This window comes from Bombyx mori, chromosome 3, assembly GCF_030269925.1.
Source record: "Bombyx mori chromosome 3, ASM3026992v2".
NCBI classification, from domain to species: Eukaryota; Metazoa; Arthropoda; class Insecta; order Lepidoptera; family Bombycidae; genus Bombyx; species Bombyx mori.
The window spans coordinates 5,861,181-5,877,638 of NC_085109.1; the positions used below are offsets into that span (position 1 = coordinate 5,861,181).

General features: G+C 38.2%; 1 protein-coding gene across 2 annotated transcripts in view; it reads left to right on the top strand.

Moving 5' to 3' along the window:
- LOC101738997 (dual 3',5'-cyclic-AMP and -GMP phosphodiesterase 11) overlaps positions 1-16,458 on the top strand; it is a 267,871-nt gene that overhangs the window by 26,907 nt on the left and 224,506 nt on the right. The gene's annotated exons all lie outside the window — the stretch shown is intronic.

Consider the following 16,458-nt stretch of genomic DNA (forward strand, 5'->3'; position numbering starts at 1 on the left):
TTTTATTATATGTTAATGTATGTACGCAATGTAGAGGTCTGCCGTGATCAATATAAGTTTTTAAGACTATAATAAACAACATATTATTAAATCAATGGCAGATCTAGTCAATTACTTTCAAAATTTTGCATTTTCAATGTAATTTAGCATTTTCAAAGTGGTCTGCCACAAAGTAAAATGCGCGATAATGGTCTGCCATTCTTATTTTCCGATAATAATAATCATATATTTTCAAAATTTCAAAACGGCAGACGTGGTCAAATGGATTTAAAATCCGTCAAAATCGGTACCTGTCCTACCTGAGCGCTCGGCGCGTCGACCACTTTGAGCTTAATGAGTCCCCACCTCATGCATGGTAGGTATAGGGGTCTCAATGTACGAAAATTCAGGTCTGGTCAAATACATACAGGTAGAGCCCACGGGCTCTTGGGCTATAAATTACGTCTAGTAATATTATGTAAAAATTTATGGTTGTTTGATTGGATGATGTGTGACTAAAAATACATAGACACACAAAGATCTTTAAAATGTAGGTTCATGAGTTTTGTAATGCGAAGGTTATAGTAACCTATTTTGAATTACAAATTTGTTGGAAATAATACATAATAATTTAATGTTTAAATTGTATTTCATAATGGTAGTGTAATAATTTCACTTATCCGGCTATGGAATGAGCTCCCCTCCACGGTGTTTCCCGAGCGCTATGACATGTCCTTCTTCAAACGAGGCTTGTGGAGAGCATTAAACGGTAGGCAGCGGCGTGGCTCTGCCCCTGGCATTGCTGAAGTTCATGGGCGACGGTAACCACTCACCATCAGGTGGGCCGTATGCTCGTCTGCCTACAAGGGCAATAGAAAAAAAACTCATCCTCTTACTTAATTGAATTGTGCACAAAAAATTGTAACTGCTTTAGAATACCTTATAAATTGCTGTAAGGCATATATTAATATGTATATTTGACAAAAACCCCTTTGGTGACTGTTTGAAAGTGAGAGTTAAAAAAACTTATGTTTGTTCAAATTTGAGTTAATACCTGTTACAAGATATCGCATTTAGCGATGAAACCATTTATGGTACGTTTGTCCTCTCATATTATTATAGTATATATATATTTTTTTAAATAACAGTCTAAAAATAGAGAGCTCAAGAACAATAAAAAAATACATACTAATGCAACGGCCTGTGCTTTCCATCTGTCGAGATTTATAAAATTTCTGTTTTCCTCTGCAGATAATATAGCATACTCTGTTCTAAGATTTCTTTGCCGTAATCTGTCATGATAAGTGACGTCAGTGAGTCAATAACCAAATGTAAATGAATGAATAAATAAACCTTGGACGTTACTACGTTATATTCCTGTTTTTATATACATTGATGGGACGCGTACATTGTAGTAAATTTTTTACCGTACACATTTTTCTTATTGCTAGCTATCCTGACTACTGTGACATGTAGTCTGAGATTTACTTTCGTAATCATTGCGCTCATTCATAGCGTATTTTCAGAGATATTTTTTGCCCCATACCATCCGGTTCTGGATTAAATTCTGTTCGGTTTTTCCTGAGCGTTATGAGGTTCTCCGAAAGCGATATTTGAACAGAGCTCTGTATACCAGGCAGCGTATACTTTGGGCTTCTGAGCCACATTTTATTTTACTAGAAGTTATAAGTGCAAATGAAGTTCTCACAATGTTTGGGTGCTTGCAAACCGCAACACATGTCTTTGCTAAAAAAAACGAAAATACTAAGATTTAAAAAAACCGCGAGATTAAAGTAAAAGTAGGTAGTTGCAACTGTGTCTTCAAAAATATTATGTCAATGTTCTTTTGTGATGTGTTAAAATAAAAGTACTCTGTGTATTTCTGCCGCGGATCAGTCGTGCGCTTTATCAATACAGATAGTAATGAGTTTTCGATTATATGTCTCAACGTCAGCGGCGACGTTTACTTTGTAATTTCTGTATTACCAGGACGGTAATTAGCGTTTCGACCGAACGAATCAAGTAAAATTTTCAGTTAAATAGGAGTACCCGCTGTCTCGGAACTAATTCGCGGCAGAATTGGACAGGTTTGTGGTACCAACTAGGAAACGCAAAGGACATTCGGTACTTAAAACGCTTTGTATTAAATTATATTTTCCCTTATTACTTCTCAATTTAGTAGCATAAAAATTCTAACTACGACGCAAAGGGTCAGACGTGCGTTTAATAAATAAATAGCTCTAACGGAATTCGATTCAAGTGTTTTAAGAACAACAAAAAAAAACGATATTCAGCTCAGGGAGAGAGTGTAAAGTGCTGTTACTTTTAGAGAAAACGAAAGTAGCTCTTAAAAATAAGGACACCTGAAGGTCCTTCAATCAGTAATTTCAGTGTATTTGTAGATCAATACGCAATTAGATAAGCGGTTACCGTTCCTTATGGACGTAATAGCAATGTGACGTGTACAACATAGATGCTGTTTTTGGGAAATATTCTTTTTAAGGGTGGTTTGAAGAGGACGTATGAGGAAAAAGCATGTCATTTCGGATCCTCCCGATCCACTAACGGTGCTTCTAGGTACCCCAAGCGCCGGTCATCATTCTCACACAGCCCACTGAGTTTCTCGCCGGATCTTCTCAGTGAGTGGCGTTTCCGATCCGGTGGTAGATTCTGCGAAGCACAGCTCTTGTTAGGGTTCGTGATACCAACATCGTCAGGTTTGAGTCCCGTGAGCTCACTTACTAGTTAAGGTTATGCTGATATGGTCTCTCTAGACCATCAGCTAGGTAGGAAAAAAATAGAAGGAAAAAGTAATAAAAAAGAAACTATTATTTTGTCCCGTTCGTCTATAAATGAGCTACTTTACTCGGAGACTACTAGTAGTCTTTAGTATTGCGCCAACGCCTTAATAAAATCTGAAGTTACATGAACCTGGTTTCAAGATTGTCGCTAGAGACAAGTAAACTTTCAACGTTCCAGTTTCACCATAGGCCGTGCCGCCAGTAAGCCTACGCATAAACTGAGAATCATGAAAATCGTAGCGGAAATCCGACTACATACGTTCCAATCTTGGATACAAGTCACATGACGTCACAATTCGACTGTTGTTTGCATTGTTGCCCAAAATGAAGGCTGTATCAGAGTGGCGCGAACGCTTATGGTCAAGTATCGTAGGTTCACCGAAGGTCAGTCTATGCAAGCGGATAAACATCCGCACCCCAGGGTCTTTTGCTCTCTTAAACTACCCGGAACTTGTTTCAGCTTAATGAAACAAAACATTGGAAATTAACCGCACTCACTTTGATTGGAGTACGTTTTTTTGGATAGGTACGTTTCCAGAGGGTAATTTGCATTTTGTTAATGCGTTAATAGGGGATCAAGCTCATGGTCAACCTCAAAAAGTCCCACAGCGTGTATTCCACCACCCGCCTCAAGATCTTGAGGTCGAAGGCTCATTTGTATTGTCTAACGACTGTCGTACCCTTCAAATGGAAATACATGACTGTTTTGCATTAGAAATGGCCACGACAGTGGTACTCACACGTGCGATTTTATAACGGGTCTTACCACCCGAAAATTGCGCGTTAGCGATCACAGTATACTTTAAAAATTCTGTTGCCTATTCTCGGACGATTCCCTTAAATTGCCATTCTAGGCCATCACCATGGAGTCATAAAGACAGGCCACATATTTCATTCAAGGAAAATCATTTTAATTTGGCATTATTTATGTTTACTGTAATTGGAACGCATTTTATTTACTATAAAATATTCATGAAATTATAATTGCGTAAGTTATAAATAACTTTTTAACAAAATTATAATTATCTGTGTGCTTATCACTACATAGTATAAAACAAAGTCGCTTTCTCTGTCCCTATATCTGTCTGTCCCTATGTATGCTTAAATCTTTAAAATTACGCAACGGATTTTGATGCGGTTTTTTTTAATAGATAGAGTGATTGAAGAGGGAGGTTTATATGTATAATAACATCCATTAAATAGTGGAGAAATCAATAATAAATTACAGTTTCCGAAGCGAAGCGAGGGCGGGTCGCTAGTGTGTGTATAAAACTCTTTTAGACTGCTATTTCGTCTGTCAGAGAAAAACTAGTGAAGAATCACTAAGATATTTAAAACTAAATCACTTCGACTATGCCAGCTAGTGGTAATTCGACAGCTTTTGTTTCTCAGTGATATGAATAAAGAAAGACGCAGAAATTTACCAAACTACAAGGTCTGAAACGGGTCTCGGTTGAAGTGTAAGTGTATTGACTGAAGCCTCTGTCAATCCATTATAACAATAGAGACCCGGCGGACGCCCCGTAATTAAACACAGATTGTGCGCAGTCATGAAGTGAACAGGGAACTTAATGGGATTCCTGTAATTAATGGCAAATTGATTTTGTAGCGCGCGGGACGGCTAAATGTGCGTCGTCTGTATAGTAATTTAAGAGCTATTGTTTCACGAACAATACCGTCTCCGTAATGAAGTCGATTGAGTTTATTGAAGGATTAACAGTAAAATTTGGAGCTTGTTGTGAATTGGAATTTAGATGTAATTATAAACAGAAAATGTGAATGTTTTGTTCGAATCGTATATTTTAATAAGGTATTTTTAAAGAAAACATGGATCTTATTAGTTTTGTGAGATAGGCAAAAATGTCTTGATGTATACTTTGTATAATCAAACAAACATATAAATATGTTTTCCCCTCTCTAATCTATGTTAGCCGAAAAGGCTATTGTAGCTACATTAAGGGTAGGTGAGCTCACGGGCTCACGGGCTCAACCTGATAGAACTAACAAGAGCAAGTGCTTCACTGAATATATCATCGGATCGGAATCGCGACCCACTGAGAAGATCCTACGAGAAACTCGTTGAGTTGTAACCTATACAGATTAATACGCTAAAATGATTCGCGTTGAATGGCGATTTAAGTATCTTCCTTGTTGAAGTTAATAAAACTAGACTGATTTAAGACGTCCATTCTCTCGAAATAAAACTAAATATTCGTCAATTCGCGTCACGTTGAACAGCTAAAACTTTACATCCGACTGCTTAACTGGGTCAATCCATATCGGATTTCATGGTGCTAACTACGATGATTGATGCCGCGATAAATTGTTTTTTGATTATTTTCAACGTTATTGAATGTTAGAGATATTTAAAAAAAAGAGTGTGTTAGACTTTGGAAAATGGCAAGCACAATTTTTAGAAGAATATTAAAATTGAACAGCGGTTAAAGTTCAAAATCTCTAATTAGGTCTCTATACATATTTTTTTTATTGCATAGATTGGTGGACGAGCTCACAGCCCATCTGGTGTTAAGTGGCTACCGGAGCCCATAGACATCTACAACGTAAATGCTGTTACCCACCTTGAGATATAAGTTCTAAGGTCTCAGTATAGTTACAACGGCTGCCCAATCCTTCAAACCGAAACACATTACTGTTTCACGGCAGAAATAGGCAAGGTGTTGGTACCGACCCGTGCGGACTCACAAGAGGTTCTACCACCAGTAATTACGCAAATTATAATTTTGCTGGTTTGATTTTTATTACACGATGTCATTCCTTCACCGTGGACTTCAATTTGTTAAGTACGTATTTCATTAGAAAAATTGGTACCCGCCTGCGGGATTCGAACACCGATGCATCGCAAGATACAAATGTACCGCACGTCTTATCCTTGAGGCCACGACGACGACGACGATTTATGTACATACATATTTTCTTAGGAACTGTTCCCGTAGCCAAAACGAGAATAAAATGCTATCTGAAAGTGAACGGAAAAAGTAATATATGTATTTATAAAACGAACCATGTTATTTTTCTTTTTTTAGTAATATCAAGTGGCAGCCGTTTTCCGCGCTTCCTAGAGAATGAACATGCAATATAGAAATGATAGAAATTCGAACTTGGCTTTTTTATGCTATCTTGTTACCAACCTGAAATCACCAACACGGTCAAATTAGTTTTTGTTAAAACTCGTGAAACTGGTGTTAAGAGGTTATCGGAGCCCATAGACATCAACAACGTCAATGCCAAATGCCACCACGCACCCTGAGGCATGACCTTTAAAGTCTCAATTAACTAGTATGACGGATGTAAATCTCTTCCAACCTGAACGCATTGTTGATTCGCTGTTGAAATAGGCAGGGTCGTGCGTCCTACCCGCGCGGACTCTGTAATTACGCAAGTCATACTTATTATGAGTTGGATTTTTATTACTATTACTATTGCGCTATTACGAATCCACATGCGCTTGACTGATCAGGTGAAAGACCTTACTGAAACCCCACTTAATCAGTGTGTGCGCCGGGCCTCGGTTCGCAAACTATGGAAAACATCTGTCAAGGCTTTAATAAGCAAGAATTTCATACACGGCTGCTCTGCTAAGAGCAACCGATTATGATGATGACTACTGCGCTGGCGCTGTGACCCGAAGTGGATCTTTGCCTCCAACAATAAACGTCGCCATTTGTCACGCCGCTGCGCAACACCTTGCCAGTTCGGCAGTTGGAGTTCGTGTAGAACGCTTTTCCACAGCGTCAGTCCAGCGGTACTTGGGCCTCCCTACGGGACGGCGTCCCTCCGGCACACCCGCGCATACATGTCTCACAGCCCGATCCTGCTCCATCCAAACTACATGTCTGAGCCACCTAAGCCTCCGTGCCTTCATCGTCGTCTTCTTCTTCCGTCCCTATTCCCGTTATCTGGGGTCGGGTCTCCTCACTCTAAGGCGCCAGGTTGATCTGTCCTGGGTTGTCAGTTTTGGCAATTGGGCTTTCTTAAGGTCTCTTTTGATGTTTGACCACCAGGTCGATGGCGGGCGGCCTCTACCTTTCTTTTGTTCTGGCAAAGCTTAATGCGATTTTACTACATGCCTCCATCTGCCCCAAAATATTTGGAAGTCATTCGGTAACATGCCTTAAGTATATTTCATTAGAAAATTTGGTACCTGTCTGAAAGATTCGAATAACAACATAGTCGCATCGCACGATAGAGTACATCAGGCGTCTTATGTTTTACGCCACGATGACTTCACCTGTCTCCTGAATACCATGAGTTTTCGAATAAAATCCTATTTATATTACATTTGTACGGAACAAGGAATTCAACCGAGAGTACAAATCGTTATCAAATTCTTAATATAATATGTAAACAAGGAATGCTTAATCGAAATACACGACATTCGAAATCTGTAACCGGAATTTTAATTTAGATTTTTTTTCGTGTCCTTTTATTTTCAAGAGATTTTATCTTGTCACAATACGTTTATCTTGAAACATGATGTTTGAGATTCTCCTGCTTGTATCGAATACTTTACAGTTTTCGTGGTCACGGCTTGTATTCGTCGGCATTTGAATGTTTTGCTAACTACCGTCTATTTTTCTATAGAAAGGTTTTTCATTTCATTTTTAATTATGTATGTATGCATTGAATTGCATAATTGGAATAAATATAAAAAATTATAAAGCGATTTCCAAACGATGACCGTTTATTTATTTAAATATAACTACTCAATTTAAGATAAAAATATATCCAAGATATACTAAAAATGTATTACTTGCTATCAATACTAATTGACCTGCAATCATCATCATCATCATCATCATCAACAGCCCACAGTCGTCCACTGCTGGACATAGGCCTCTCCCAATCCACACCACTGAGCCCGGTCTGCGGCTCTCCTTATCCACTTCTTGCCGGCCACCGTGCGGAGGTCATCGCACCATCTAGCCAGGGGGCGTCCCACGTTACGTCTTCCGCTGCGCGGTCTCCACTCGAGAACCCGTCTGCTCCAGCGATCGTCAGTCCTACGGCTTATATGGCCAGCCCACTGCCACTTCAGCTTGCTGATTCTTTGAGCTATGTCGATGACTTTAGTTCTCTGTCGAATAATCTCATTCCTGCAATGCTATGGCACAATTTACCCATTAAGTGAAATATAATGTAACTAGTCAGGTCATAAGTATTGTCACACAGTAAAAACTTTTCTTTTAGAATGCTGGCCACAAAAAAGTTTATTGAATTCAAATTTCGAATTGTTCATGAAAATAAAAATGTATACTTTTAGAATTTTACTCATTTTTAAATATGGAGTGGACGCTTAAAGAAGACCGTGTTGCAGTTATTGCGTTGCATCGTTGCGGTTACGCGCCGATTCAAATTTTTAACATACTGAAAAATTTGAATATAACCAAAAGATTCGTTTATCGTACCATCAAACGATACAATGAAGACTCTAGTGTAGATGACAGGTCAAGAAGTGGTCGCCCTCGGTCTGTTAGGACTCCAGCAGTGATAAAAGCTGTGAAGGCGCGAATTCAAAGAAATCCCAAACGTAAACAGAAACTGTTGGCCCTTCAGATGGGGTTAAACAGAACCACGGTGAAAGGGGTGTTAAATGAAGACTTAGGGCTTCGGGCATATCGAAGAAAAACAGGACATCGTTTGAATGCTCGTCTAATGGATCTGAGACTGAAGAGATGCCGCGCTTTGTTGAAGCGGTACGCGGGAAAAAAATATCGGGAAATTCTTTTTTCGGATGAAAAAATTTTTACCGTAGAAGAGAGCTACAACAAACAAAATGATAAGGTGTACGCACACAGTAGTGAAGAAGCGAGCAACCGTATTCCGCGTGTCCAACGAGGTCATTTTCCATCCTCGCTCATGGTATGGTTGGGAGTTTCTTATTGGGGCTTAACAGAGGTACATTTTTGTGAGAAAGGTGTAAAAACGAATGCAGTTGTGTATCAAAATACAGTCCTGACGAACCTTGTGGAACCTGTTTCTCATACCATGTTCAATAACAGGGACTGGGTATCCTAACAAGATCCGGCGCCAGCTCGTAGAGCGAAGAGCACACAAGACTGGCTGGTGGCGCGTGAAATCGACTTCATCCGGCACGAAGACTGGCCCTCCTCCAGTCCAGATTTGAATCCGTTAGATTACAAGATATGGCAACACTTGGAGGAAAAGGCGTGCTCAAATCCTCATCCCAATTTGGAGTCACTCAAGACATCCTTGATTAAGGCTGCCGCCTATATTGACATGGACCTCGTTCGTGCTGCGATAGACGACTGGCCGCGCAGATTGAAGGCCTGTATTCAAAATCACGGAGGTCATTTTGAATAATCAAATCAAATCAAATAATAATAAACAATAAACTTTAGTGTCATAAGAATCTATGTTTTATTAAGTTCATTTTGGTATATGAATGGTTACATAATGAATAAACTTGTTTCAATTATTTTACATTAAACATGTGACAGAATTTATGACCTGACTAAGTATAATTATGTGTGTTCGGTGCGTTGTTAGGGTACATATCCAAATAAAAATGGAACACATAATATAGGCAATTTCATCAATGGCAATTTCATAAATTCCTACGCTATTTACATCTGTCCGTATTTTACACCGTCTAATTTGCAATATAATTATCGTAATTATAATGATCATAACACAGTTTTATCAATATACATTAATTATTAAAGCATGACGATTAAAACGTAAATGCATAACAAAACATAAATTCTACGCAGCACAGTAAAAAACAATTACTGATTACGTAAAATGTGTTTTTCCCGCAGCCGTCGTCATCTGATGTAACCGGCCATTCATGAGAAATATTCTATGAAGCATTATTGTTTTTATGTACATATAACAATCAAAAGACTTTTTCTACGACATAAACTCATAACGATGAAGGCCTATGTCCAGCAGTGGGCAGATAAAGGCTGATGATGATGATGATGATGATGATGAAGGAAGGGCGTGATCAAAGATATTAGAAAATTCTTTTCCGGGGAAATTTATTTGTAGTCGCTTAGATTGGTTGCGAATAGACAGTCCCTTACATTGTTATATTTAATTTCAATTGATGATTAAGTATTTGCTTACTTGAAAGTAAGTTAAGTTATTTGTAATAATGTCTTCTTCCTCTTCTGTCTTGCCTATTACCCTCTGCTGGGTTGCAAGGCTCGAATCAAATTCTTTCTCCACTTGCATCTGTAATAATATACATCTGTAAAATTAATCTATTCGGAACTGTTTTCCAGAAATAATATTATAATGTATTGAGTACGAAAAAAAATGCATTCAATAGTAATTACCTTCATAATTGTTTGGTACTCGCTTGATTACTTTAGTTACGTCTGATTGTGCCAATTATTTTTACGTAGTATATTTATATTATGTATTATTTCAATTGTGAATAACATTCTTATTGTTTTCAAAATACCACAAGAAATACATCCTCATTTGTTTTTCCTTGAATGAAAATCTGGAACTCTGGCTTTATCACGCTTTTGGATCGGAATCTTGGGGACACAGGGACCGATGATAATACATAATTTTATTAAATTATTTAATACAATAACTCGGTAAAACTAGCTATTTAGGTTATAAGCTATTATAAATATTTTTTTGTGTTGAAAAAAAAACACTAATGCATAATAAACAGAGTTCGCAAACGTTACCTACATCCAGCCTGATGCTTCTCATATTGAGAACGTTATTTGCTGATACTTTGTTCGAACGTTGTAGGTTTTCACAAAGATAACGACTCCATTGTTCCGTAAGTAGCTTTGCAAAAATGTCAATACCTATCTTTCTGGATAATAAGACTGATAAGTAGTTGAACTGGGACATTTTTTTACAGTTGTCCTTGGCTATTTTTCCGAATAGTTACGGTAGAACGTAGTTACTGACGATAGAACTCGTTACAGACTCGCATGAGTAGATATATCACCATTCAGTCTAATTCTGCCATTTGCCGACCGAGCTCATGGAAAGAGTCTTCGAATCACTTAACGCTAAATTATTACTCGAGCTCATAAACCTGAATGTCGGTGTAAGCACTTATGAGAAGACATGGATACTAAACTTAAATTTCTGCACTGGATTTGCAGCACGATGATGCTTACCAAGCTCAGTGTTCGGCGACATGCAAAGCGGTTTTAAGGAAATTACGAACACTGGTTTGCATCACTACAATCGACGGCTTTAGGATAGCTCCAATTAACATACAGCATCCAGGAACATACAGCATAGGTAGCACATAGGCTGTGTTTGAAACTAGGCATATACGCGGAATAACCAAAGATTTTGACAGAGAACACTGCATATAGTCTATGATAAAATTCAACCTTTTAATTCATACATATTTCATTACAGTTTTCTGAATGTACATCTACGCTAAGATGAAATGGCAGAAGAGAAGTAAAATTGTTGTTGAAAATCTGGTACATCGATGATCCTAAAACCGGTTCAGAAGCGGGTGCTGGTATAATATATAGTCTTAGACAATTTGCAAATGCAATAAATACGCTATGAATCCTTGTGTGGCTGAAATTGTAGAGTAATATATTTAATAATAAAACAACCGACATTCTCAGTGGTCTCTCATGGGCCTTAAGACACTGGTGGCCTATTAAATACACTCCGCGTTGCCGCTAGAGTGCATATGATTCCTTTTAAAAACTGAAGACTTACCAAGGGGTTACAATATATTAAAGAGTTTCTGAGTGAAACTAATACAGACAAAGCCACGAGGTAAAAGTCAGCTAAGATAATTGCTTCGGACCCTCACACACCATTTCGACACTAGTCAGCACTTTGTTTTGTTGTCATTGTCATGTCATCAATTCCAAATACACAGCCAGTCGCTGCCTACCAGAATATTACTGGCTAATCAACTTGCCGATTCTTTATGGAAACTATGCAGCAAACTTTGTGAGTGTGATGGCCTAGCAAGGACAAGAACAAACATCTTTGGAAGTGGCTACCCGGACCAAGACCCAAGTTTCTGCGCTTGAAATGCTATTGTAGCACTTATGCGGGCGTTCAAATTAGAAGATAAGGAATTTAATATTACTCTTAAACTAGCTAGCTTAGTACATAGTAGTAGTTTTAAGCTAAATTCATACTTGACAAACGTCATGACAAACATTCTGGTCACACAGTCCACATAATATCAGAACATGAGTATTACGTTTAAGTATGACAAAAATCTTTTGTCATGTGCCACCGGCGTATCGCTATGGACACGTTCTGAATATTCAGGGCAAGTCGCGATCCATAAATGTTTTGTATTGGAAAACGTATAAACAAAACCCTCACGCGTCGAGGAACGCGGACTGAAACCCATTCGAGATCATCAGTTCCGCTTTATGGATTCCCTTTGTTTGCCGGGTACACAATGAGGATTTTATGAACATATATGCGTGTTTTGACGTCATGATGTGTGTGCGAGTTTCTTTCCGGTATCGAATTGTGAAAACAAAAATATCAAACGAATTAGACAAAGAATCTGACACAATAATGCTCTTTAGAAAACCGTCTTATGTGGTTTTGCATATTGTTGGATATTTTACTTTTTGTTTTTTTTTAAGTACCCCGCTGTCTATAAAAAGCAGTACGGAAAAGGTTCGTGGCGCTCTTATATTACCAGAAAATGTACGCGTTCGCGTACGGAAGCTCTGTCTGTTTGACTAGGTGTGATTTGTGAGTCCGTTCTATTTTACTATTTGATTGGATCCTTGAGCTTAACTTTAATTGTCATAAAAATGTACTTATTAGCATAGGATCCGTGTGTCAATAAATCTCATTGTTAAAGATTGCTTACTTAAGATCCCTTTAGGATTGTTGTTATCTTTTTACAATGCTTCACATTTGTTTCCTAAAAATAGTTATTTAAACTATTATAAACCTTAGAGAATTAAAATTACGGGACTTTACTGAAAACTTAAACAATTTTGAACCAGAAAGTGCCTTGTTTCACTAATTATCAGTGATGTCAAGTGCACACCATTCACGTCAGTGTTCTGCCGCCCACGGCCCTTGTCAATTCTAGGGGTACACGAAGAGTAATAGGAAATTTTAAAAACACTAAAATAACATTTTTCGAATCTGTTCTCTCTGTCCATCTCGTTAGCTTTAGACTTAGCTCAAGACATGATGCTAACCTGTTGAATTAAGTATGGTTTCTTATTAGCTGTAAATTAACTTCTAGATGTTAACATTTTGTTTCTACTTTTTGTAAAGGAAACTAAACGTATAATAACTGTATTTTCATCTATTTATGGTAATTTTTTTATGAATTTTGAATCACTAAATAGAAAATGTGTAATTTATCCGTTTTTATTTAAATGTATAATATAATACACGTTCGAACACAATATTAGCGTAACGTTCTAATCCACGTTGCCTACACACATTTTGTGGTCCCCGCTATAGGTGTGGTAACCACTACACAAGCTGGCTACGTAAAAAAAACCGTATTGTTGACTTTTGACGTCACAGTCACGTTTCGTTTGCCAAGTCACGTGACATTCGTGCAGCGGTTTATTATAAAGTTATTTTAGTGACGCGTTAGATTTACGTTGCTTAATCGCACACTGCCAGTAGCCTCTGGGGGCTATTCTGGTGAACGAGATCAATGGGCTCATTCTGAAAGAGCTTGCTAGCATCTGCCCTAGAAATAACAGTTCTTCGGTGTATCTAGCGAAGTAAAGTCAGTGAGTAATATTCTACGAGTATGGCAATAATAATTTCCGTACCACTTACATTGTTCTAGGAGATCGAAACTGATACCGTGCCTCAATCGTAAAATCAGATAACTGTTATTCTAGCTTTCAATTCGCACTTGGTGCGTTTCGTTAGACACATAAAATGCGTTTCCAAACATAAACCAATTGAGGCCTATAAAATCAAAGGCAGCTAATCGCCATAATGTCGTAAAATGTATTAACAATGGCTCTATCTTGTTTAGTTAGTTGAACATGCTTTAGTGTTTTCATGTTATAACAAATGCAGCTAAATCTCTAACAAATTCAGTTCAAAAAAGTTAAGTTTACTCTGTATTAAGTACTAATAAACGAAGTTTTATCATTTAAAATTCAGATTATTAGTAATATTCTCATTCTTTATACTTAAATCTGTTTTAAAATAAAGAATATCTGGCCCTAGCAAGAGCAGTAGTACTTCGATGGATAGAGAGGATCCGTAATGACGTGTTTAGGGCCGATTTTCGTAGTTTACCTGAATATTTGACAGACTTGGATATAGCTGCCTTTGATTTTATAGGCCTCAATTATCGTTAGCTATTTCGGCATTTATAAGTTAAATCACTGTATTATCCGTAAACGATTCGATTCGATTTCAGTGGCTTCTATTTATACCGAAACGACTATGAAGGCTTGCCTTTCAAATCCATCACACAAATGCGCAATATGAGAAAACAAAAGCGAGCGAATTGCACTTGCGTACCGCATTAAAACCGATATTACAGAAACTATTTTAATATAGCTCCCGTAACCACCGCTACGTTGCATTTGCTTGCATATAGGGTTGTCAGATTTCGATAATGCGATTTGAATCGGTTATTTCTTAATTTTTTATTTATTTATTGCTTAGTTAGGTGGACGAGCTCACAGCCCACCTGGTGTTAAGTGGTTACTAGAGCCCATAGACATCTACAACGTAAATGCGCCACCCACCTTGAGATAAGTTCTAAGGTCTCAGTATAGTTACAACGGCTACCCCACCCTTCAAACCGAAACGCATTACTGCTTCACGGCAGAAATAGGCAGGGTGGTGGTACCTACCCGCGCGGACTCACAAGAGGTCCTACCACCAGTAAAACATTTTAGATCCAATACAATTTTGCCGTTTAAAACGATCGCATGACGCAATTGCACAATTTCGACGTTGATATTCAAAAACCCCTCGCTGTGTAAATTGGTCATTCGTGATCTAATAGCTATTCTTGTAGCGAAATGTGTACGCGACTGTGCGTAATGCTAATCCTGAGTCCAGCTACCAATTATTTAGTAAATATCGACATGGTATGGCTAATAGTATATTTTGTTAAGGAACAACTTCCACAGTGTGTTACTTACTGTAATCAAAATCTACAAATAAAAACGTACTTACTTCTACCATGGAGCATTCAGTCGTTCTGAATTGAATGAGGGCTGAACTGAATGGCCTGTAGGTTCCAGTTACATTTTCCCGTGCCCTACATCAAGTAAACGATTGTTGTTAAGAAGTATTCATTAGGAATAATATTTACTGCTATTTTTGTCTGCCAACCCTACATCTTACGCTAGTTACGCGTGCGCTTGTGTTCTCCTCATCCGAAGTTTAATTAAATTGGAAATTACACTGGATTCAACTATAAGTTTCACTGAATTAACTTCACGCGGTTATTAAATAAACAGTTCATAGCTCTTTTGAGTTGAGGCATTTTGAAAATAAAAATCTTGTTGTTTCTTTGAAATATATGCTGTCACATTAAAATTAGTAGAGCTTTTCTGCGATTTGCTAGTGCTTGTTTTTAATTAAGCATAGACATATTCTGAAAGGCGATTGCATGCAGCAGAGATGCGAATGTTGCGATGGATGTGTAAAGTAATGAGAATGGATAGAATACGGAATGAATATGTTAGAGGAAGTCTGACAGTGGCCCCTGTGACATAGAAGCTGAGAAGTGCGCGTTTGGGACGGTATGGACATGTGATGAGACGAAATGAAAATGACGTTGGTAAGAGAATGTTAACTATGAATGTGGAGGGATATAGAGGAAGAGGTAGACATAAGAAGAAATGGATGGCTTGCGTGAAAGACAATATGGTTAAGAGGGGAGTGGGCGAAGAAATGGTATATGATAGAAGAGTATGGAAGGTGAAAATATGTTGCGCCGACCCCAAGTGACTGGGAGAAGGGCAGGATAATTATGAGACTATTCTAGCTCATACTCTTCTGATGTTGAATCGGTTAGTGGATGCCATAAGAATCGCAATGTAAGTTTTGATTTCTAAAATTTTCTCTAAATCGATGATAGTCCCTTTCGTACCAAAGTCATTTATGTCACAAAGATAACAACGGGAAAATCAAGTTATGACTCACGTTGTGTTGTTTATAGAAGCTACAACCATTTTTTTTACACTAGTTGAACATATCAGTTGATCCTACATATGGAGTTAAGTGAGTACCTAAATTCGTGTATCAGAAGTTGAATGCCGCCGTCTCAAATCGGAATTTACGTACGCTTTCTCGGCAGAAATAAGGAGGTCAGTAAACTTCGAGGGATATAGGTCCCGCGCATCTGGAATAATTGAGACGGAGACTTCTATTTATGAGATACCACTGTTACTCTGAAGGCATGAAGGGAATGTAGTTAGATAAGGCTGAGATGTCGTACATGAATTTTGAATTTAAAAGTCACATAGCGGTAGGCAGCGGTTTGGTAAGCGGTAGGCAGCGGCTTGGCTCTGTCCCTGGCATTGCTGACGTCCATGAGCGACGGTAACCACCTACCATCAGATAGGCCGTATGCTCGTCTGCCTGCACGGGCAACATAAAAAAAGGCGTCGTACGTACTCGTAGGTACTACGCAACTGTACTACCAGATGTCAGGGTATCATAGCGTCGTGTAACTCTAACCGTTGGGTTTTACTGATGTGGT